We start from the raw sequence: 23357 nt of genomic DNA on the forward strand, positions 1-23357 counted from the left end.
TATGTGTTATAAGCCAGAAAGTTTACAATGGCTCAAAAAGCCCACTAGAGTTGAAATAACTGTCAAACCACAGCTAGTCACACAAGGTCAATAAAGAATCTTTATAAGTAGAAAGGTTTATTTTTACAAGAAGCTTGGTTAATCAAAAATAAGCACAGAATAGCACAAGACAAAAGGCACAGAAGCCAATGCCTTCAAAATAGTAAATTTTAAATAGCAAATAAAGCCCCAATATGAAATCCAAGAATGTTCAAAAAACAGCACACTAAGGTGAAAAATCCAGTAATACATAAAAAGCTCAGAATAATCAAAGGTGGTAGGCAGGTGACCCTGCCTTTTGGAAGACCACCAACAAAACATAGAGAACATAATAAATACATAGAAACTAAATGACCTACAATATTAACATAAACAAGGAAATCAAAAACAAACAGAAAAGACATTAAAATGGACTTTGATTGCCAGACAGAAATATAACAATATGGAAGAACTGGACATACAGTACTTACTTACCGAGCATGAAAAGGAACACATTTTTCTGTTTACTTATTGTTGCCTTACAGGCAATATTTGATTTTGGTCAGTAGCACTTTCTAGAGACCAAAAATGATATACATAGTATCTGATATGGAGGTGCTGAACATACATACTGTACTTACCTACCTAGTAAAGAAATAGATGACTTGGTGCTTATGGTAAATCAATCAGGAAAAAAAACAGTGAGGAAAGCTGACAACCAACCTGCTTCTGATACACAACAATGCCCCGTTCACACTGCCTGAGATAAAGAAGTGGCTTTGTGATACTGGGGACTCCCCTATCAGAAGGGGTAAACTGTGCCAAAGATAAAGAGGTCATGCCACCTGTATGCACAAGCAAGACAGTATGTGGCACATAAAACATTATGAATGTTATGAAGGTGTTCACAAGGATCATACTGAAAAATGAAACCTTTTGGTATTACTTGTTTTTTTCTTAATGCATTAAGTTTCAAAACATGTTGAGCACCCATCATATATTTAGATTTATATACAATACACCCATAAACTGTAGGAATTTCTTTGGAACTCCCTAGGGGCTTCTTCTGTCACCATCCTGAAATCCTGAACCCCTAGATCCCCTAAGTTGTCAGTTCCTAATAATAGGTACAAGCATGTTACATAAATTCAGAGCTTCCCTGTTGCTAGTAAACTACAAGTTTTCCATTATTGCATTTTGGCTTGTGGGATCAACTTATTTGACACTGGGCGCACAGCACTCTGGTGTCCTTAGGAAATGTAACACTAGACCTTCCAGACTGCACACATTTGGTAACCTTACAAACATGCTGTTAATAACTTACTAAGAACCTTTCCAAGGCACGTTTGATAATAATGGGGCATAGCAAAAATGTAAAAGATTAGTTTTATACAATAAGGCTTTGCCTTTTATTAGTATAGATTATTGTCAATGTTGGGTTCCAGTTTTAATAACTTTAAGAAAGTTCTGCTTCTAACTTCAGGCTATTCCTGTATGTGTTTTAAAAGTAAGGATAAAGGTTACCAAACACTAGCAACTCTGTCTGAAATAAAAGCTTTCTGTTGTTGATTAATATTTATAACACATAAATACAACACTAGATACATGTATTTTATTATTAATACCTATTCAGATTCATCTGTTTTTCTTTGAATATTATTCTGCCTTAGTCTGCCAATATCTAAATGTGTTCTAAAAATTATGATTCAAAAATCAAGTTTACCAAAACTAAAAATCTAGTAACACTGGAGGAACACAAGAAAGAAAGAAAGAAAGAAAGAAAGAAAGAAAGAACCTTGCTTGGGCCATAGACCCCTGTTTGAAAACTATAGCATGGGGTTTCAGTTAATGTAAGTAAAAATAATCCATATGCGCTAACATGTTAACTTTGACAGCCTTTATATAAATATATACTATATATATATATATAATAGGGTGCCAAACAGGCAAATACATATATAATAATATATAAAATCAGCGTATGAATATATAAAGTGAAAGTCAAAATCTATTGATTGAAAAGAACCTGAACTGAACTAAGTTAACAAAAACGTATTCAGAAAAATAAATTAAAAAAACACTGTTCGGTTAATGTTTTGAAAATGATGCATGTGCCCTGCCCAGGATTGGTTCCTGCCTTGCGCCCAGTGTTGGCTGGGATTGGCTCCAGCAGACCCCCGTGACCCTGTGGTTGGATTCAACGGGTTGGGAAATGGATGGATATTCCAGCGCTTACTTTATATATTCCGACACTGACTTTATATGTTGAAGTTTTGACTTTATGTATTCGGAAATGACTTTATATATTCAAGTTTTGACTTTATATATTCAGAAAATCAATGTATTTGCCTGTTTGGCACCCCATAATATATATATATATATATATATATATATATATATATATATATATATATATATATATATAAACAGTTCCTACCCCTTTAGAATTTTCTCATTTTATTATAGTAATTGATAATGTGAGCATTCAACCCCATTTGAAAAGACTCACCTAACTCACCACTGGTGCAGCTAGTTGGTTTTAGAAGTCCCATAATTAGGTAAATAAAGATCAGTAGTCTGTAGTTTAAACATTAAAATTGATTGTAGTATAAATGCATCTTATTTAGAATGCACAGCTTGTAGACAAAGCAATTGTTGGGGACAAACAAACAAACAACACACCAACAACCACCACCGTTTAGAGAAGTCTGGAAATACATATAGGAAAATTCTTAATGTCTTACCTCTTAATAATATCTCCCTATTTTGATAATGACTAGCAAAACATGTAAGTTCATAAACCTTTCATTTTGAAAAAATGAATCAAACAATATATGTTGGTGCCTGGTCTTTTATCACTGGCATCAGATCATTGTAATATCTTCTGTGCAAATGCACAATTTGAATAAAACTTTGGAAAAAAAAAACAAAACAATGGGCAGTCTTCTTTTTAATGTGGGTGATGACACTCAAGCCCCTTCACTAAACTGGAAAATTCAGTTTGCCCATGTGAAATATACACCTAAGGGTATAGAGAACACCGCAGGGTCAATTTGTCCAGCCCCTCTGGTGGAAATGGCACTGTAGTGCCCAGCACAAAGTCATTTTCACATACAATAAAAAACAATATTTTTTAGATAATTACACTAAGCATATGATAAAAACTTGGAAAATATGAAAACAGAGATGAGGTTTGTTTTAAACATTTTAATAGTGAGTTACAGTCGGCCCTTGTTTATTGCAGTTAATCAGTTCCAGACTCTACCGCGATAAATTAATTTCCGCGAAGTAGAATTCTTTATTTATAAATCGAATATTTTCGCAGTTAGAGCATAGAAAATCTGTTTACGACCTTCTAAATACATTTTTTAACATTATTAGAGCCCTCTAGCCATGAAATAACACCCTTTAGTCACCATTAAACTCATATTACCCAATATATTAGACAAAATAAGAGAAAATAAGACATATTAGACGTTACAAATATCATATTATTATTATTGTACATTTAATTACACACACACACACAGTTCTTACACACAACTACTAACCTATGAATCCAACAGAATGTTTTTCTTGAGCATGTTGCTGATCCAAACGGCTAGGGCAGACTCCGTTTTCACTATTCCAAGAGTTTCACCTTCTCCTGGATAGTAAGCATCTTACTCTGGCGCTTAGTTTCATCGTCAGAAGGCTTAGAAGAAGCAGCATATTTAGGAGCCATCGTGGGGCTTAGATAAAAGTTCTCAGAAATCGCAAACACTAACAAGAGCAAAGATGCTTCCGATGCATAGCGATGTAGAAGCGTGTATGAGAGAAACAAACTTGCATGAGGCTGAGCCAATCAGTGGCCAGGATAGGAAGAGGATAGTATAGCCAATCAGTGAACAGCACACTCTGATTGGCTTGGTTTCACCACACCCGATTTTTTGGAAAAAAGTTTTTGCCCACACACAAGGAGTGGTCGAGCGGTTGCACCTGGCGTTGAAGGATTTGCGGGGGTGCTCGAATACATAGGCCTACAGTCCATACGTACAGTAATTTTAATTTTAATTGTAACACGGGTGTATAATTGACTCAAACAACCGAGCGCACGCTGTATCATTTTCACTGTCTCAATCAACTTTTTAATGAATATATTTGAAAAAACTGCAATAGAGTGAAGCCACGAAAGTCGAAGCGCGAAGTGGTAAGGGATGACTGTATATTACTTAGGGAAGCTTATTACTTATTCTGCTCAACTACGCCTTAATGCAGAATCACCACTTTTCTACAATACATTTTGACTATGCACAGGTTACATAACCTAGATTTCTATCAGTTCTCTAGCAAAATATCCATTCAGCTTATTAATTTTATTGGAAAACTATATTTAACAATTTACAAATACTAGTTAAAGGCTCCCAGTGATCACCTTAGTGATAACTTTGTCTCATTGAAACCCAGAAACATCAGGCCAACTTTGCCAGTAAAATAAGTCAGTATAATTTATGATTTTTATTGGTATGCTCTATTTAAAAATTTATAATCTGTATTTTTATTTTGTGTTGAATGAGAAAATACCTATGGATGATAGGGGTAAATGATTGTAAATGACTCTAGGAATATCACATTGCCAATCATGTGGCCCATCAAAACATACAAGGTACTCACTGAATTTGCCATTAGTTATCTATACTAATAAAAGGCAAAGCCCTCACTGACTGACTGACTGACTGACTCATCACTAATTCTCCAAGTTCCCGTGTAGGTAGAAGGCTGAAATTTGGCAGGCTCATTCCTTACAGCTTCCGTACAAAAGTTGGCCAGGTTTCATTTCGAAATTCTATGCGTAATGGTCATAACTGGAAGCTATTATTCTCCATATACTGTAATGGAGTTGAGCTCGAAAGCCGTGGGGGGGCGAAGTTTTGTGTGACATCATCACGCCTCTCACGTAATCACGTGAACTGACTGTCAATGCAGCATGTAGAAAACCAGGAAGAGCTCAAAAAAGCGCTGAAGAAAACATGCATTATATAATTGAGAAGGCAGCGAAACAATAAGAAGCGAGCGAGTGACATATACAACTATATTCATGAGTGCTGCTACTTCGGAAACAAAGCACAGTGTAAACCTAAAGTTTAAATTAAGTTCATAGACAGGCTGCCGCTGGCGTTTGTCATGCCCACGAGTAATGCGGGATACAAGTTTAATGAGAGGACGCAGGATATAAACGAGAGTTTTGATCACTTTGTAACTAAGTTAAAATTGCAGGTGAAGGGCTGTGCTTATGCAAATTCCGAGGCTGTGTTTGTGGGGGATTGACAGTTAAGGTGGGTGGGGGAGTCACGTCTTCATCCCCCCTCCCATTCACCTCATTTCGCTCTGAGCTGAGCTCCGCAGCTAACACAGTGTTACGGAAACGACTTTGTGACGCTGCCACCAAATACTCACAGAAAAATCCACAAGTTAATACACACGCTGCCTCTACAGTTTCTCCACACTGAATCCTCCAGGCACTACTTACAAAAGATTACATTGACAATCGTGTTACGTTATTTTTAAAATGTTTCCTTTTCTTAGCACAAGCACAGCTGAGAAGTTTCGATGCATGTAATCCATAACGCTTTAAAAAATCACGCATTTAATCACACTTTGCATTACAAACAAAGGGGAACTTCTGTCAATGCATGATTTCCTGGTACACCGATTACATTGATCAGCGCTTCCCGATTCATTTTACCCTCGCACCTTGGTTTGAGAAGAAGTATGAAAAATATGAGGTTAACACAGAAAAACAAATCACCAATTGAAGCTTTATGAATAATCGATTCGCCATCAATAATTGTTTTGGTAAAGCAATACTCAGTGTAATGCTCCTTCCATTTTATAATTTTTCCGCCACTAGCCATGATTAAATGAACGGTAAAAAATTAAGAGCGAAGCGAGGGTGACTTATTCAGGCAGGCAGGCAACAGCTCAATAGCTCGAATCTGGATATAAGTAGGTTCTATTTAGTCGCCAGAAATATCTTTGTTAGGAATGTAAGTTGAATGTAGTCTTTAAATTTCTATCGTAAAGAAAAAGTTATGCAATGATGACTAAATTTAACTATATAAAGTCATTCCCGAATATATAAAGTGAAAACTTGATTATATAAAGTCACTGTCGGAATATATAAAGTCAAAACTTAAATATATAAACTCGGCGTCGGAATATATAAAGTCAGCGTTGGAATATATAAAGTAAGCGCTGCAATATAAAAAGTCAAAACTTCAATATATAAAGTCAGCGTTGGAATATACAAAGTAAGCGCTGGAATATCCAGCCATTTCCCAACCTGTTGAATCCAACCACAGGATCACGGGGGTCTGCTGGAGCCAATCCCAGCCAACATTGGGCGCAAGGCAGGAACCAATCCTGGGCAGGGCACATGCATCATTTTCAAAACATTAACCAAACAGTGTTTTTTTAATTTATTTTTCTGAATACGTTTTTGTTAACTTAGTTCAGTTCAGGTTCTTTTCAATCAATAAATTTTGACTTTCACTTTATATATTCATGAGTGAGTTTATATATTCAGATTCTGACTTTATATAATCAGGAATGACTTTATAAATTCCGACGCTGACTTTATATATTCCAGCGCTGACTTTATATATTCCGATTCTGACTTTATATATTCAGGTTTTGACTTTATAGATTCCCGGTATTTTGCTATTTTGCTATATATATATATATATATATATATATATATATATATATATATATATATATATATATATATATATATATCTATACTAATAAAAGGCAAAGCCCTCACTCACTCACTCACTCACTCACTGACTCATCACTAATTCTCCAACTTCCCGTAGGTAGAAGGCTGAAATTTGGCAGGCTTATTCCTTACAGCTTACTTACAAAAGGTTTCATTTCGAAATTCTACGCATAAGGGTCATAACTGGAAGCTATTTTTCTCCATATAATGTACTGGAGTCTTGAGTTGAGATGGCGTGGGCGGAGTTTCGTGTGACATCATCACGCCTCCTACGTAAGTACATAGAGAACAAGGAAGAACTCCAAACAGCATGAGCACAAAACACCATTTCACAATTGAGAAGGCAGAAAAACATTATGAAGCAAATGATGCATACAAGCATATTCATAAGTACAGCTACTGCGGAAACAAAGCACGGCGTGAACCGTAAGTTTATATTAAATTAAGTTCATAGACAGGCTGCCACTAGCGTTTGTAATTTAGTGCCTGCCCATATAAGGCCGCCCATCAGCGGCAATCCAATACAAACACTGCCGGTAAATGTTCACGGGTGAAGGACTGTGCTTATGCAGAGGAAGATGAGATGGTCAGGGTGGTGTTTGGCACAAACTCATTGAAACTGCGAGAGAAACTTTTAAGTGCCGGTCTTAGCTGACATTACACGAGATGGCACCAGTACAGCTGGGAACCTTCGATGCAAGAACACCAAGCAGCTCACGTGAACTGACGCAATGCGCAGACAAAAAGCAACAGTTCCAAAGAGTGCTGAACAAAAACCGAATTACACAATTGAGAAGGCAGCAAAAAAATATGAAGCGTCTTATACATACAATCATATTCATAAGTGCAGCTACTGCGGAAACAAAGCACACGGTGGAAAAAGTGAATGTCCTGCTAAAGGAAGACAGTGTAAAAAAAACCCGTGCATGCAGTTTGTCACATCACAGATAAAAAGGAAGACGAGCTGTTTATTGATGCAGTAAGGAACTAATCGATGAATGAAACCTCTTATCTTTACAACGATTGACAAACACGGAATGTAACTTGAACACATCCTACAAATACGAGCCTGATTGAAAGAAATAATGATAATCAAATCCTTGATGACAGCAACATTCAATAACACTCACAAAACAATTACTGTATATTGACAATCATGTTACGTTATTTTTAAAATGTTCCCTTTTCTTTTCATAACTTCTACTTCTCCACTGCGGTACACGGGTATATATATAAATGTATATATATACCCCGATCTACAATACATACTTTAGCATAGACAAGCCACGCGCTGTGGCGCAATTGTAGAGTCTTCGCCTCTAACGCCGACATTCGAGGTTCGATTCCCGAGGGGTGTACTGACTATGTACGCGCTACCGATTCATTTTACCTTCGCATCTCCTTGGTTTGGGACGTATGAAAAATATTAGGTTAACGCAGAATCATGTTACGCTATTTTTAAAATTTTCCCTTTCTTAGCACAAGCACAGCTGAGAAGCTTCGATGCATGTACTCCATAACGCATTAAAAATAACGATTTAATCACACTTTCAATTCCAAGCAAACGGAACTTTTGTCAATGCATGATTTCCTGGTACATCCATTACACTGATGCACACATCACAGCTACAAAAATGTTAGAGTCGGAATAAAGCGCGTTCCTACGACTGATCATTTTGACTACCCGAAGCCCTTGATAAAAGCATGGTTTTGTGCACACTGAAAAGCAAGCAAAATTAGATGCATTACAGAAAGCGGACTTTGTGGCTCTTACTGGGGATCATTGGACTTCCGTGACCGTTAGTAATTCTAAATACATCTAATTACAAAATGTTCAATGATCACACTGTTTTAGCCTAATGTACAAAATAATTTTGGCTAATGTTACTCAGAGTTTAAAAGAGTAAGCTGGTCAAATTACCTTTTATGTTTCTGACTTATTTTTTTAAGAAGAAAACTGCACTTTATGTTGAAATTTTGGTTATTATTATTTAAAGACAATACTATTCTGAAAATGTACTTAAAGTACTTAAACTACCACTTTATTTTTAAGTCTGCCCAATTTTAACCAGGGATGATATTTTTGTTTCTGTTTTGAATTCAAATGCAGTTTAAAAGCTTTTTTTCAGAAATTAAAACAGCTTCAGTTTACAATATTCATGTCCATGTCTATTATTTGATTCTGTCGCCCACTAAAACCGTTTTAAATTAAAAAAAAAACATTTGCGATTTGGGGCAAATTTACGTGTGTGATTACATACGATTAATCAAGATTAATTCTTACACAGCCTCTAATTAATTGGATTAATTTTTTAATCGAGTCCCACCCTAATATATATATATGTAGATATATATATGTAGATTTGTATATATATGTGTATATACAGTATATATGTAGATATGTATATGTTGTATATACAGTATGTATATATGTGTGTGTGTATATATACAGTATGTATATATATGTATGTGTGTATATGTATATATATAACTGTATATACTGTATATATATATATATATATATATATATATGCAGCAACACTCATGACAATGACAAAACAATTACATTGTCAATCATGTTACGTTATTATTAAAATGTTTACTTTTCTTTTTACTTCTCTGCCAATCGCAGGTATTTTGCTATATATATATATATATATATATATATATAATATAAATAGATAGATATGACAACAACACTCATATCAATGACAAAACAATTACATTAACAATCATCTTACATTATTTTTAAAATGTTTGCTTTTCTTTTTCATAACTTCTTTAACACACTACTTCTCCGCTGCGAAGCTCGGGTATTCTGCTAGTAGATATATATAGATATGACAACAACACTCATATCAATGACAAAACAAATATTTTATATTATATATTTATATTTTTACATTTTTTCCTTTTCTTTTTCATACATTCTTTAACAAACTACTTCTCCGCCGCGAAGCGCGGGTATTCTGCTAGTGCTTGATAATCAAGCTAGCTCTGCCAGTAAATCATACCAATATGTTGCAGTCTGTATGCCCAGGGCTGGCTGCAGCTTTTCTGCTATCCTAGGCAGAATTGAAAATGTCATGCACAAACCAGGGAGTCTTGAGGGTAATTGCTATACATATTCTAGCAGACCCTAAAGCATAGGGTAGTTTATTTAAGCCTAACTACTAACCCTCACCTATTCTGTTTCTCTTCTCGGTACTCAAATGTGGCATTTGGTGCCACAGCCCACCTGCCAAGTTGTTTTGCCTGCCTAAGGTAAAGTCATCCCTGATGGAGGATCGCAGGAATCATGGGGTAGAGAGGTCCTTTCATCAGATTGGCTGGCCCAGCGCTTGATGGCTGTGGTCTCAAGGACTCTAAAAAAATCCAAATCATATTATGTGATATCATCTACTGTTAAATTCTGCTCTGTACTTGTAAAGTTTTTATTTTTATACTGTATTGAGGATTTGTTCTGTTCTGTGTATTTTATTGTATTGACCCCCTTCTTTTTGGCACCCACTAGGCGGGGTACTTTGAACAGTTGTTTGATATAGAGAACGATAGGAGGTAACATAATATACACTACTAGCACACAGACTTATCTCGCTAAACTGGAAAAATCCTACTCCGCTACTTTCAATTCAGTGGGTAATTAACGTTCAATACTACATGAAGCTGGAAAAAGTCGAATTCTCACATGGAACGATCCACTCAAACATTTTTTAAAATATAGCTGGATCTGATCAACATTTTAGAATAAGCTTCCTTTTTGGGGAAAAAGATAACCTTCCTTTCTTTTTCCTTTTATAGAGCAGCATTTTGTTATTGGTTCTCCTTGATCTTTCTTTCGGGTGAGGAGTTGAAGCTTTGCCTCGTTAATTGTGACTTGACTGTATGGAATGTTAAGATGTATCACTTAAAGGTTTTCCAATGCTGTACCTATCATCGTGTCAATTTAAACACAGGGAATTTCAGTTTCTGTATTACATCTTGCCTGAAGAAGGGGACGAAGTTGCCTTGGAAACTTGCATATTGTAATCATTTTAGTAAGCCAATAAAATGTGTCATTTATATTAAAAAAACATAGCAAAAAGTGAACTTGGTGTGCCTAAATAGACAACCCACAGCAAACAAGTCCATATCTCTAATCTAAAAAATCAAAAACCCAATCTAAAAGATCAAAAACCCAAACACTCAAAAATAAACCCAGAAACCAAAAAATCTATTGTCACAATAACAAATCTCTTTGAACCATTGAAGGATCCACAGTCATCCAGTCTCGAGTCATTCTGCAGGGGCGCAGATGGCAAGGGGTCTTTTCCTTTTCAGTAGGAAGACCCAGGAGTGTCAGAATGCCCCAGAGAAATAGGAAGAATCGAAGGGGGAAAGCCGGTTCTTCCTAAAAAGGAAGACGTGAGCCTGTGAGCTCACGGAACGTGATACGTTATCCTCTGCACGTACAGAGGGAAGCTCCAAAGTCAGCAAGGGCGAACCAAGTATGTACCCCGATGAAGGGGAGTGGATCACAGTGGAGCGGTTGCCAAGGTTTCGGCGACTAGGGTGCTGGTCAAAGGGGGGAGCGTGGGCCCTCTGTCAGAAATAAAAATGCCAGACAGTGGCGTAAGGGCAACGGCTCCGCCCCTGTGTCTATTTTTATTTTTATAGGACCAGGACCTGGGAGACGACAAGTTCTGCCCTCTTCGGCTAAAGTGTACACTCGCGGGAATGGCCCCTACGAAGGACTGTTCTTCGCTGGCGATGGGGCAGTGTCACAGACAGCTGGGGTTCTTACCCGGCCGGAACACCTAAAAGTACCGGAAGGGGACAAGAATAGCTTCCGGGCCACGAGGGGGCAACCGCCCTGGAACAGGAAAGGACCACGGGAAAAGAGAGGAAAGATTATAACTCGTTGGGACCTGTGGCCACCGCCAGAGGGCGCCTTAAACCTCATGGGACCTGGAAATAATTACTTCCGCCACACTCTGCAAGATGGCGGAGGAACCTGCCAGGGACGCCCGGAGTGCTCCCGGTGCAAAGGGCAGCACTTCCGCCACACCAGGAAGTGCTGCTGGATAGATGTCACCTGGAGCACATCCGGGCAGGAATAAAAGGCGCCGCCTTCCAACAATCTGAGAGCTAGAGTCGGGAGCGGGAGCAGGAGCAGGACGAAGCTCCCAGGAGGAGATTGGCAGCTAAAAGACCGACATTAAGAAGGTTTATTGGGGAGATTAATTGCTGTGTGCATTGTGTGGTGTTTGGGACTTTATTCTTGTGTGTAATAAACGTGTGACTTTTTATAAAGATGTGGTCTCAGACTGGTGGTGTCCGGGCAAGTCTCACAACTTATAAATTAAATAATTATACAAAACATAATTAAAGAAAAACATAATTTCACAAAAAAGTCTAAATCACAAACATAATCAACAACATAAATAGGTAAATAATATTTGAATAATAACACAACTATTACATAAACAAAAAATAAACTAGAGCCTGGCTAAACCATAACAAAAACCAGACCAGTACAATAAAAAAAAGCTCATAATAGGGAATTATGGGAACTCACTAGGACATTAACAAAAAGACTATACACGCTTCTTAGTAAATCTACCAGTTATGAATCACAGAGACACATAGGTTATGATTTTTGTAGTTGCTTGAGATAATATATTAGGTGTCAGGGCTTTGAAGTTGTAATTTTTCAGTACTAATTATTTAATCAGTTAATAACATTGTCTAGTGTATTTCAGATGAAGAATTGCTATGACATGGGCACATATGAATATGTACATAGCAAATGCAACATTGTTTGTTAATGCTTTTAAATGTAATGACAAGAGGAGATGCTGCTCCTTACAAAACAATTTAGAAAAGAACAATGTTCAGTCATATGAAAAAGTAATTACACCCCATGGAAATTGTTGACTTTTTCAGCATGTTTGAACTGACAAACATTAGATCCTAGATTGGTCTTTTCAAGAATTTATTCAACAAAAATATCAGTAGATGTAAAGGTCTACTGGGGGAAAGTAACTATGCCCTTTGCTTTTGTAGTTGGTTCTGCCCCTTTGGCAGAAATTACTTCTTAGAGGTATTTTGCATAACTGCCCACCAGTCTCTGATATGGACTTTGTGATATTTTTGAAAAGCATGAAAAGCAATTTCCATGGAGTGTATGTACTCTATTAGATGACTCTACATTGTTCTTTTCTTAATTGACTTATTTTTGTTTTGTCTAGCTAAACAAATTTATGTTAATTTTGTCTCTGGCCACCTAGCCTTCCAGCAGAACTTCGTGGGTATCTTTTCCCTAGTTGACTATTCAACAAAAGGTGGAATCCATTTTTGCTCATTCCAACCAGCCAAAATGTATCATATGTGGCAGCTGAGTTATTTCTGTCCATCTAAGCAACCTAACATCCCAGCTATGGGTATCTGGTTTCTGTCTGATCATCTGACCCACAGTCTAGGCTTCAACTATCTTTTTTCTGTATAGCCAGTTGAAGATAAGCCTGCTGTTCATTTCTTCAGTCCTACTGGCTGATCCAGTTTTGACAAAAGGTTTCTTACTTTATTCCACCTACTTTCTTTTTTGTTTTCTGTGAGATAATCAACTTTTGTGGGCAGTAAATGTTTATGCTGTCAGCGGTTCAATTCAAATGATTGCACTTAAACCTTTTTGACAATTTGGGGCTGATCTTAGTTTGCTCAGTCCTATGTTCTGAAGTTGATCCTTGTGAAAGTTGAACTCAAATTAAAGTTAATTTCTCAGATATCTTCCCACATGTGAATTTTGTCATGGTCTTGCTTTAATAATTTTCAATGTCTGCTAATCCATCTAATTCTGAATTACTTTCAGATTTAAATAGGTTAGAAGTATTTAAATAAATATTTAAATATGTTAGCAAAATGCTGTCTTACTTTCAAACTTCACACTTTCTAATCATTTATAATGCATATATTATGGTTTGCTTTTTACATCGTTTTGGACATGGGGATTGTAGGTTCAGCTAAATAATAATAATAATTAAAAGTAGCACCTCTAGTGCCCTTCCAAGAGCTGATTTAAACTAATTCTAAATATGTTATGTGTACTAAAATGCTTCAATTCATTCACTGGCCTATGGTTAACAAGACATTTTAAATAATGGAATGTTTGAAAGCTTCAACTTTTAAGGGCTTTTCAAATGGTGAAATTTGTGTACATGTTTTGCATATAAAATTATTAGGTTCTTGTTGTGCACTCTTGTGTAAAAGTTTTCAAGGGTAACAGATTTATGTGTTTTAGATCTTTTTACTCTTTAGCACTATAGTGTCTATAATTTTTTAAAAAAACTTTAATATTAACAATCGGTACTGGCCTATTAGTGAAATCCTCACTCTTCAGTAAAATATGAATTGAGACTATTTGCTCTTCACTTTCAATGCAATCAGTTTCTAATTCTCTGTGCCTTATGTACTTCATCTTAATAATGAAAGAACCAATAATGTATATCTTTTGCTTTTTGTTTTCTGCAGCTTCCTTTTCATGTTTCTAATTTTCCTTTCATCTGTTTCTGTCACATATTCATAAACCCGTAAGGTTTGGATTGACCTTGTAGCTTCCTTTTTTCAGTTTCTTTGTTATCTTTTTACAAATTTTCTGAGGAGATCTGCTAAGTTCCCTACCGCATTCATAGTTTTGTCTATGTATTTGTTACACTCTAGGCAAACTCTTAATCTCTAAAAAATTTTTTTACTAAAAAATTGTTCATTTTAATAAATAGCTTGCAAAAAAATTATTTCTGATCATTAAAAATGCTGACATTAAAACATACATACAATCAGTATTTGGTGCTGTACTAATACAGTTCAATTAACATGGTTTCATCACCTGGAACAAGTAATTCAGCCTGAATACTTAACAGCTGACTGGTTCCTTCACATATTTCATAGATTTGACAGAGCAAGTGGGTTTGTACACTTTTAATGTAAAATGTAAAAAGACCTTAGTGATTCTGATTAATTAAACTTTATTTAGCTGTTCCAGGTATTGAAAGGAAAACAAAATGGAAGCTGCAGTTGTTTAAAAATACAATATATGTCATGAAATGTACATATGATGGAGAAAATACATCAAAAGAAAGTGTGAAAGGTCGTCTATTAGTATTTTATTGCTTTCAGCTATAGACTTTAGACTTCCATCAGTCCCAAGAGCTTTGGGTTTATGGTAGCAGCTGTCACTTGCAAGTGGCTTTGTAATGAACACAGGAATACATTGATTGACAGGTAGAAAAGGTCTCATATGCAGAATGGAGTAGAATATATTCCTAAAACTCTAAGAACATTAGTACTCTAGAGGTGGCATGAACTTTTTAAAAGGCAGAATGAAGCCAAAAAAAGGTGGCACAACTATGATTTATTTTAAATCCAAAACAAAAATGCACCATATCAGAATTGTTATTTGTTAATGGGCAAATTATAATGGTCTCTAAAATCAGTATTAATTGGATACAATTCATTTAGTGATATATTCCCTTCATTTACAGGTAAAATTGCATTTTGCATGAAATCATAAACACTATGTGCCCAATTACCTCACCGATTCCAATGACATTCTCTTAGGTTTGTTGATGATGATAAATATCCCCAGAGGAGAGCTTTGGTGAAAGTGTACAAATATGTGTACTTTATGACAGACTTGGCATTCTATTTGTTTAGGTTATATACTACCTTATTATCCTTTCTATTATCATTTTAAAAGTTTCTTTTTTTCTTGTAATGGTGTTTTGTAACATTTTTCAAAGTGGCATAGCAGTATGAATCATTAGAAGACAGTCCTCTTGTTGTGTGTAAATGAGAATACTTTTCCACTATTTTGACTTATAACTAAAATTTAATGGAAGCTTCAGAAAGAGAAACTCATGAATATGTAAGAAATAAGCAGACGTATGCTTCTACTGCACATTTAAATCTTCTTTGAAGAAATAATCATTTAATTCTAGACACTTGTGAGTTGATTTTATCATATTCTCAGAGACTCTAACACCAGGTGGTAAAATGAACTTAGAATCAGTGTGTGAATATAAAAGAACAATCTTTTTTATTAAATAACCGCTGGTGTCCTTTTCACATTTTCCTGCTTTATTGGTTGTGTATTCAAATATTAAACACTAAACTTAATATGATGTTTCTGTTATTACCCTAAGCAATCCTATGTTATTACAATCCTAAGCACCCTTGCTCTGTTACACCCATCACCTTCATGTCCTCTCTCACCACATCCAGGACAAGTGAAACATCAATAAATAATGTATTCAAACCATCTTCATCCATTACAGAGTGGTAGAAAGTCACAAGCTACTTCATGAGTATCCTGCACATGGCAGAAGTGAAGCCCAGGTAGGACAACTGTCTTTTTCAGGACAAACTAGAGCTTAAACTGGTCCAGTTAAAAGATTTTAATTAACTTAACATATGCAGTACATTTTTGGCACGCGGAAGGAAAGTGGAGCACCTAGAGAAAACTCGGGTGAAAATGAACACAATATGAAACCCTGAAAAGGACGTAATACATTTTACAATCTACTGTTTTTTCATATGATACATAAATACGGATATTCTTACATTATATAATATACATATGCTTACTTCAAAAGATTGTACTTAAGTTGCACAATATAGTCAGAACCCAGTCAGGAAGGTGGTATGGGAAAGGGAAAGGGACGTGTAGATAATGCAAAGTCTTTACTATCTTGGTTATTTAAGGTAAATTCTCTTTTAATCTCATTGAGGTTTTATATAATTAAATATTACTAAGTTAATTGTGAAATATGCCATTACAGTGCTTGCTAAATGCTAAAACTGTTACTATTTCACATGACAAAAATGACTAAATTTGATATGCTGCAAAACACCTTGCAAAATTAACAAAAAACTCTAGCTTGCTTGTTAACATTTACAGTAAGTTGGGAGAACATAAAGTAATATATCATATAGTAACTAAATTTCTCATCCATGAGTTTTAGCATTACCATATTTTGTTATGTTTTTTGTTGACCTTTATAAAATAATTAGATCAACATTAATTTACTGACAATGTGAAAAAAAGTTTAAGAAGCTTTGCAGTTTAAACAGTTTGTTGGACCATATTATAAATGGAGAGACAGGAAGCAGCAATTTTCCCACAGAGTTGCAACTTAACTTAGAGTGACAGTGATACTGCAGTATGCCTAGAATTCCACCTTTTGTGAAAGCACTTATTATGTGTTTCTAAAAGCAGATTAGAATGGCTTTTTATAGGCTAAATGAGAGAAGCCTTTAATAGGGTTCTCTTATTTAGCCTCATCAGAGTAGGCTCTGATGATCTGAATCTAAACCTGCTTAAGTATTGTGTGGTTAGTTATTTCTCCTGTTCCTAGCTTAATAAAATCTTCTTGTTTTAAAGTCTATGAGCATATTGGCCTGTCATCAGTGGCCACAAAGGCTTCTGAATCTGTTAACCCTGATTTAATGAACCATTTGCAGTCTGTGTGACATCCAGGCAGGTCTACTGAGTAATGTTCTCAGTCTAATTCTATGTACATCATGCAAAATATATGTAAACAAAAAATATATTATATATAAAAAAACACAATAGGTGATATGTATGAATGTAAATAGTCAACAATCATTTGCTACATTGTGCTGAAAATAAACATGAATTAAGAATTCCAATAAAGATCTCCAAAGAAAAACTGACATAGGTGCATCACCTTAATGTTAACAATGTGGAACAATAACTCTGTTTCATCTGACAAGCTTCTGTCTGTATCCTCACCCTTCCAAAAGTCATTATTTGCACAATGTAGAAAAAATATTTCCTTACTTAAAAATGAGAATGTAATTTATGGTGTGTTGCTAAGCTGCAAGTTTTTACAATTTATCATCAGATGCAGATCTTTCCCCCATGACCCTGAATCAGATTAAGCATGTTTGAAAATGATATATTATTCCCAATTGATAGGCATTCTTAGACTTACAGCACCAGGTACATTGTATAATAATATACAGTGGCAGTTTCTGCTCTCCTCTACAAAAACTTTTTTTTTTTTTACTTTATAACTTGACTTTTTATATAAATTGCAAGTGAATGGAGGTTAATTAATGGGGTAGCCTAAAGAAATGTGTGCATATTTTAAAACAAATGTCAATGTCAAGGATAGATTCTATGTGGCAAATTTGATAAACTTGCCTATTATGTGAATATTTAAGCTCTGCTTCCATTTTGTACTTGTCAGTGTGTCTGTTCCATGGATGTGAAAATACTTTTTGTGAACTAACCCCAAAAATACCTACTTTGACTGAAAATAGTTTGTGATATGTGTAATGAGAAGGTTATGAAATAGGCAAAAAGACTTTAAAGAAAAAAGATTGGGAAAGTATATAGAAAGCACTGATTCATAATGTTGTCATTTACTATAATAAAAGTCTGGGATCACACCATGAATTGCATCTGAGTTCCAAAACAGCTAAGTAACTTTTACATCTTATTTCTTTTTTATTATATCAAGGCTCTTATTTAACCATTTTTTATACAATAATTTAATTGCAATAATATGCACTTTCCCATCAAGACAGGTCAGGTTGGGGAGCATAAATAAATATAATGCATAATTTAACTAAACGCAGATTAAAGCTCAGGCATGTGAGGCTAGTGTCTCATTTAGAGGAGCCACCAAGATAGTTGCTAAGGTTAAAATGAAGAAGGTGGGAGTGGTAGCTCTGAGGCTGGGGATCTGCACTGGCAATCAGAAGGTTGCCAGTTCGAATCCCGTAAATGCCAATAGGGACTCTGCTCTGTTGGGCTCTTGAGCAATGCCCTTAACCTGCAATTGCTGAGCGCTTTCAGTAGTGAGAAAAAGCGCTATATAAATGCAAAGAATTATTATTATTAGAAGACGTGTAATGAACAGCCCCTTAAAAAGCAAGGACAAAATAGTGAGAAAGCCCAAACACCCCTATTATGAAGCTTTGATATGATCAATGGGAAAACCCATAGGACCACCCCTATTAACAAAGTGGTGATTAGAATAGGGCGGCACGGTGGCGCAGTGGTAGCGCTGCTGCCTCGCAGTTAGGAGACCCGGGTTCGCTTCCCGGGTCCTCCCTGCGTGGAGTTTGCATGTTCTCCCCGTGTCTGCGTGGGTTTCTAAATTGGCTCTAGTGTGTGCTTGGTGTGTGGGTGTGTTTGTGTGTGTCCTGCGGTGGGTTGGCACCCTGCTCAGGATTGGTTCCTGCCTTATGCCCTGTGTTGGCTGGGATTGGCTCCAGCAGACCCCCGTTACCCTGTATTCGGATTCAGCGGGTTAGAAAATGATGGATGATTAGAATAATGGAAAAATCAAGAAATGTATTAAATTACTGGTGGCTGTGGTTGACTGGATAAGATGATAGAATTCTGAATATTAAGAGTCAGATGACATGATGCATTAGATAAGACAATGGTAGTAGGACAGTTTAAAAGAGAATGAATTGTTTCATTGATTGCTCACTCCATGGATGACATGAGACATTTGTGCTTATCTATGTGCAAATAAAGAATCGTTCTGCATTTTCATCTGGTCTCTGAGAATGATTAATTTGAATAAAGAGCAAAGTTTTTTCTCACTACATGAGCTCCATAGACCACCACTGTTTTGCATATCACACTGTTAAGGAAGCAACATCTCTCTGGTAGTAAACATTTTCCCTCAGAGTTTGTTAGTTAAGGCACATATGTTATGCAATTTGTTTACCATAGCTTTGATTGCAAGACACTCTTGGCTACTCTCAGGTTGATCATCTGAACATCTGGTTTTGTTTATCATTCTGTATTTGGATACTCAAATACCTAATGGGCAGACCACAGGCATCAAAAAGTATCCATGAAGATTTTGAAAATGAGTTTATCATGGTTTTGGCATTCAACACAGAGTGCACTATCTTTACCACCTTGAATATACTGTACAATCAGAAACAAACCATGACCAAATTTGTTGATGGAACAGTAATAGTTGGATGATCAGTAACAATGTATATTCTAAAATATTTGACAAGGTGGTGTAAAGATTAGTCTCTGTTTCTGAAAATCGGCAAAGCAATAAAACTCATTTTGTGCCATAAGAGACACAAACATGCAGCCTGGCCACCGTCAATGGCACAGCAATGAAGAATATCAGCAGCTGCAGATTTCTGATTAATTATGAACAAGTACACCTGCATTTCCTGAGGCACCAGAAGAAATGTGAAACTCTTATTGCCCTTTCATTAAATTATAGGCAATCAATAAATTATGTTTATAAATAAATTCAGACCCCCCTAAGCAGGTCAAGAAACAATTCAGAACAACTTACAGAATAACTGTGTTATTCTTTGAGGCAGCAGTTTACAGTATATAATTTTGTTCTCACTTTTTGTCAATCAACAATACAATGATGCCTGTATAACCCCATATACAGTGATCCCTCGCTATATTGCGCTTCAACTTTCGCGGCTTCACTCCATCGCGGATTTAAATGTAAGCATATCTAAATATATATCACGGATTTTTCGCTGGTTCGCGGATTTCTGCGGACAATGGATCTTTCAATTTAAGTTACATGCTTACTCAGTTTGTTTGCCCAGTTGATTTCATACAAGGGACGCTATTGGCGGATGGCTGAGAAGCTACCCAATCAGAGCACGTATTACATATTAAATAAAACTCCTCAATGATATACGATATGCTTCCCGTGCACTGCTTCACACACTTAAAAGCTCTAACAGCCCATATTGATTTTTCATTGTTTGCTTTTCTCTGTCTCTCACTCTCTCTGAGAAATACAGGCAGATACTTATCCATCATGCAATACCATCAGGGAGGCGTATATGTGCGGAGAATATTTATAAACAGTGTGGGAGAGTTTCTAAGAACTTAAAATATATAAAAATAACCATACAAACATATGGTTTCTACTTCACAGATTTTCACCTATCGCGGGGGGTTCTGGAACGCAACCCCCGCGATCGAGGAGGGATTACTGTATACACAAAATATTTGATGTTAAGTAGAACAAGATTTGTTTCCTACATGCAAAACCTCCACTGGAAGAGTAACTAATGCTGTGCACCCTTTAGTCTTCCCAAATTCATGAAAATTCTCATCGAGAATTTTACATAAATCAATTCCTGGTTATTTTTAAAACAGCTCCACTATTAACTAAAGCATAATTATCAAATATATGGTCATCAGTCTTTTTTTTTTTAAAAATGAAAAAGATTTGTCTTTGTCCAAAAATGAAACAAAAACAGAAATATTCATAAAATGTACCTCTAATTTAATGTGATTTTTCTTATTTCTTGCAGTGGAGTCCGAATAGCTTTAAAATGATCCAATTAATAACTGTACAGAAAAAAGCCTGGCTGTAAACATTTTTGGTATTTGTGAATTGATAATGCAGACTAGGAATGGACTAACCCGACTTCATCGTTGGTATTCTAAGGACATCACTCTCAAGAGGTTTCATAAGTAAACTGACAATAAGTTACACCGATTAAAAGGAAAATGTATTTTTAATTTGCTTCCAGAGCTCCTCTAAGATACTGCAATTCAATTTTCTTTACCCCAGTTTCCAACAAATATTCTTGTTTGACTGATGGGCTAAAGTAATGTATGTTTGGTCCTCAATGTAGGACATTCTTCTCCCTCCAGCTAAATACCATCCATCCTCCCTACCTCTGATAAACTGTCACCTACCTTCTGACAAAACTCTTTCCTCCCTCTGGAAAAATTCATCCCTCCTTTTGCTTCTGCCAAAGTGCCGTCCATCTGCTAACAAAACATGACATCCAATTTCCGCCATCTGACAATGCACCATCATCCCACCACTAAAATGTCTCTCCTCCCACCTACCTCAGATGCAAAGCATGAAAATAATGCAACCAGGGTGTTTCCAAAGTCGGGAAGGCAGCCTTCATTTATTTTAATGATAAAGGAGATGAACAGCCCTACCAGTCAACCATTAGAACAGAGACATGCATCTATCAATGTTTACTTAATGCTATATGTTCTCTCATTGCATTTATATGGTCAGGAAGGCTATCACCTTTTTATCCTGTGTGCTCTCTCTTTGGAAGCCCCTCATGTTGCAAAAAAAAGAATCCTTATGGCATTGTGCTTACATAACAATATTATTAGTAATTTTCATTTCTATAATCAATATGACTCAGGCGCCGCCAGGAGTGGCAGCCTTTCCAGCAGCTCTGTGTATGGCTTTATCTTTCTACCTTTTTCTCTATTTTTCTGTATTTCACTGATCGCTCCTATCACTTTCTTTTATGAGGACTCGATGCTCTGGACACTTTTTACTACTTGGACATGGATTTTTACACGCCGAGACTCATCTATTCAAGTAGTCAACTTCAAGCGCTAAGAACAAATGCACGCGCCGGTGTGGTTCCGTATTTACCAGACAAGGTAAGAAGGTAGTATCGTGGCAGCAGAGCCGGAGCTAAGCTAAAAGAGGTGGCTTGCGAGAAAGTGGTGTTTCAAATAAGATCGACGAACTGGCCGTGCCGGTGAAAAATTTCAGGACCTACAGAGAATGCAGTTTATTGTGTTTTTGTGAAACGTGGCTAACAACTAACATCCCAGATGCTAACGGGTTTAGCAAGTTAGAACGGACAGAGATGCAAATACCTGCGGGAAGGAGGAGGACTCGCTCTCTATGTAAACACAAGGTGGTGTAACTCTGGACATGTAAATGTCAAAATATCCACTTGCTACAGGGACATCGAACTGATGGCTGTAAGTTTGCGCCCCTATTACTTGCCCAGAGAGTTTTGACTCATCATTGTTGTTATTGTTTACATCCCTCCTCGGCCGGACGTGGAGACAGCAGGTGACATAATCCATTCCGCTGTTGCTATATTACAAACACAGCACCCTGAGTCACATCTGCTAATCGATAGTGTCTTTAACCATATGACGCTGGACAAAATATTACCTGCCTTCTCCCAGTATGTGGAATATAACACCCGACGAAATAGGACTATTGACTTACTGAATGCAAATGTTAAAGACGCATACAGCACCACCCCGCTGCCTGCGCTTGGGAAATCATTATAACCTGATTCTGCTTCAGCTTCGTTACAAACCAAGAGTGAGGGAGCTACCTACAACCACACGCTCATTCAGGAAGTATTCCCCTGAGGCAGAGCAGGTTCTGAGAGACTGCTTTGGAACTACGGACAGGGATATCCTGTAGGGGTCACATAGTGAGAACACTGAGGAGGTTGTTGACTGCACTACTGACTACATCAACTTCTGTATGGACATTGTAGTTCCAGTAAGAACAGTACGCTGCTATGCTAACAACAAGCCATGGATTACAAGTGACATCAAGGGCCTTTTGAACCAGAAGAAAAGGGCTTTTAAAGGTCGTGATCATCATGAGCTCAAACACGTGCAGAAGGAAGTCCGAGTCCAGTTCAGGGTGGCAAAGTAGCAGTACAGAAGAAAGCTGGAGCAGAAGTTGCAGAATAACAGCATAAAGGAAGTGTGGGATGGGATGAAGATCATCACTGGCTGCAGCTCGAAGCGGGGTGCCAC

The sequence above is a fragment of the Polypterus senegalus genome, chromosome 3, assembly GCF_016835505.1.
Source record: "Polypterus senegalus isolate Bchr_013 chromosome 3, ASM1683550v1, whole genome shotgun sequence".
Classification (NCBI taxonomy): domain Eukaryota; kingdom Metazoa; phylum Chordata; class Cladistia; order Polypteriformes; family Polypteridae; genus Polypterus; species Polypterus senegalus.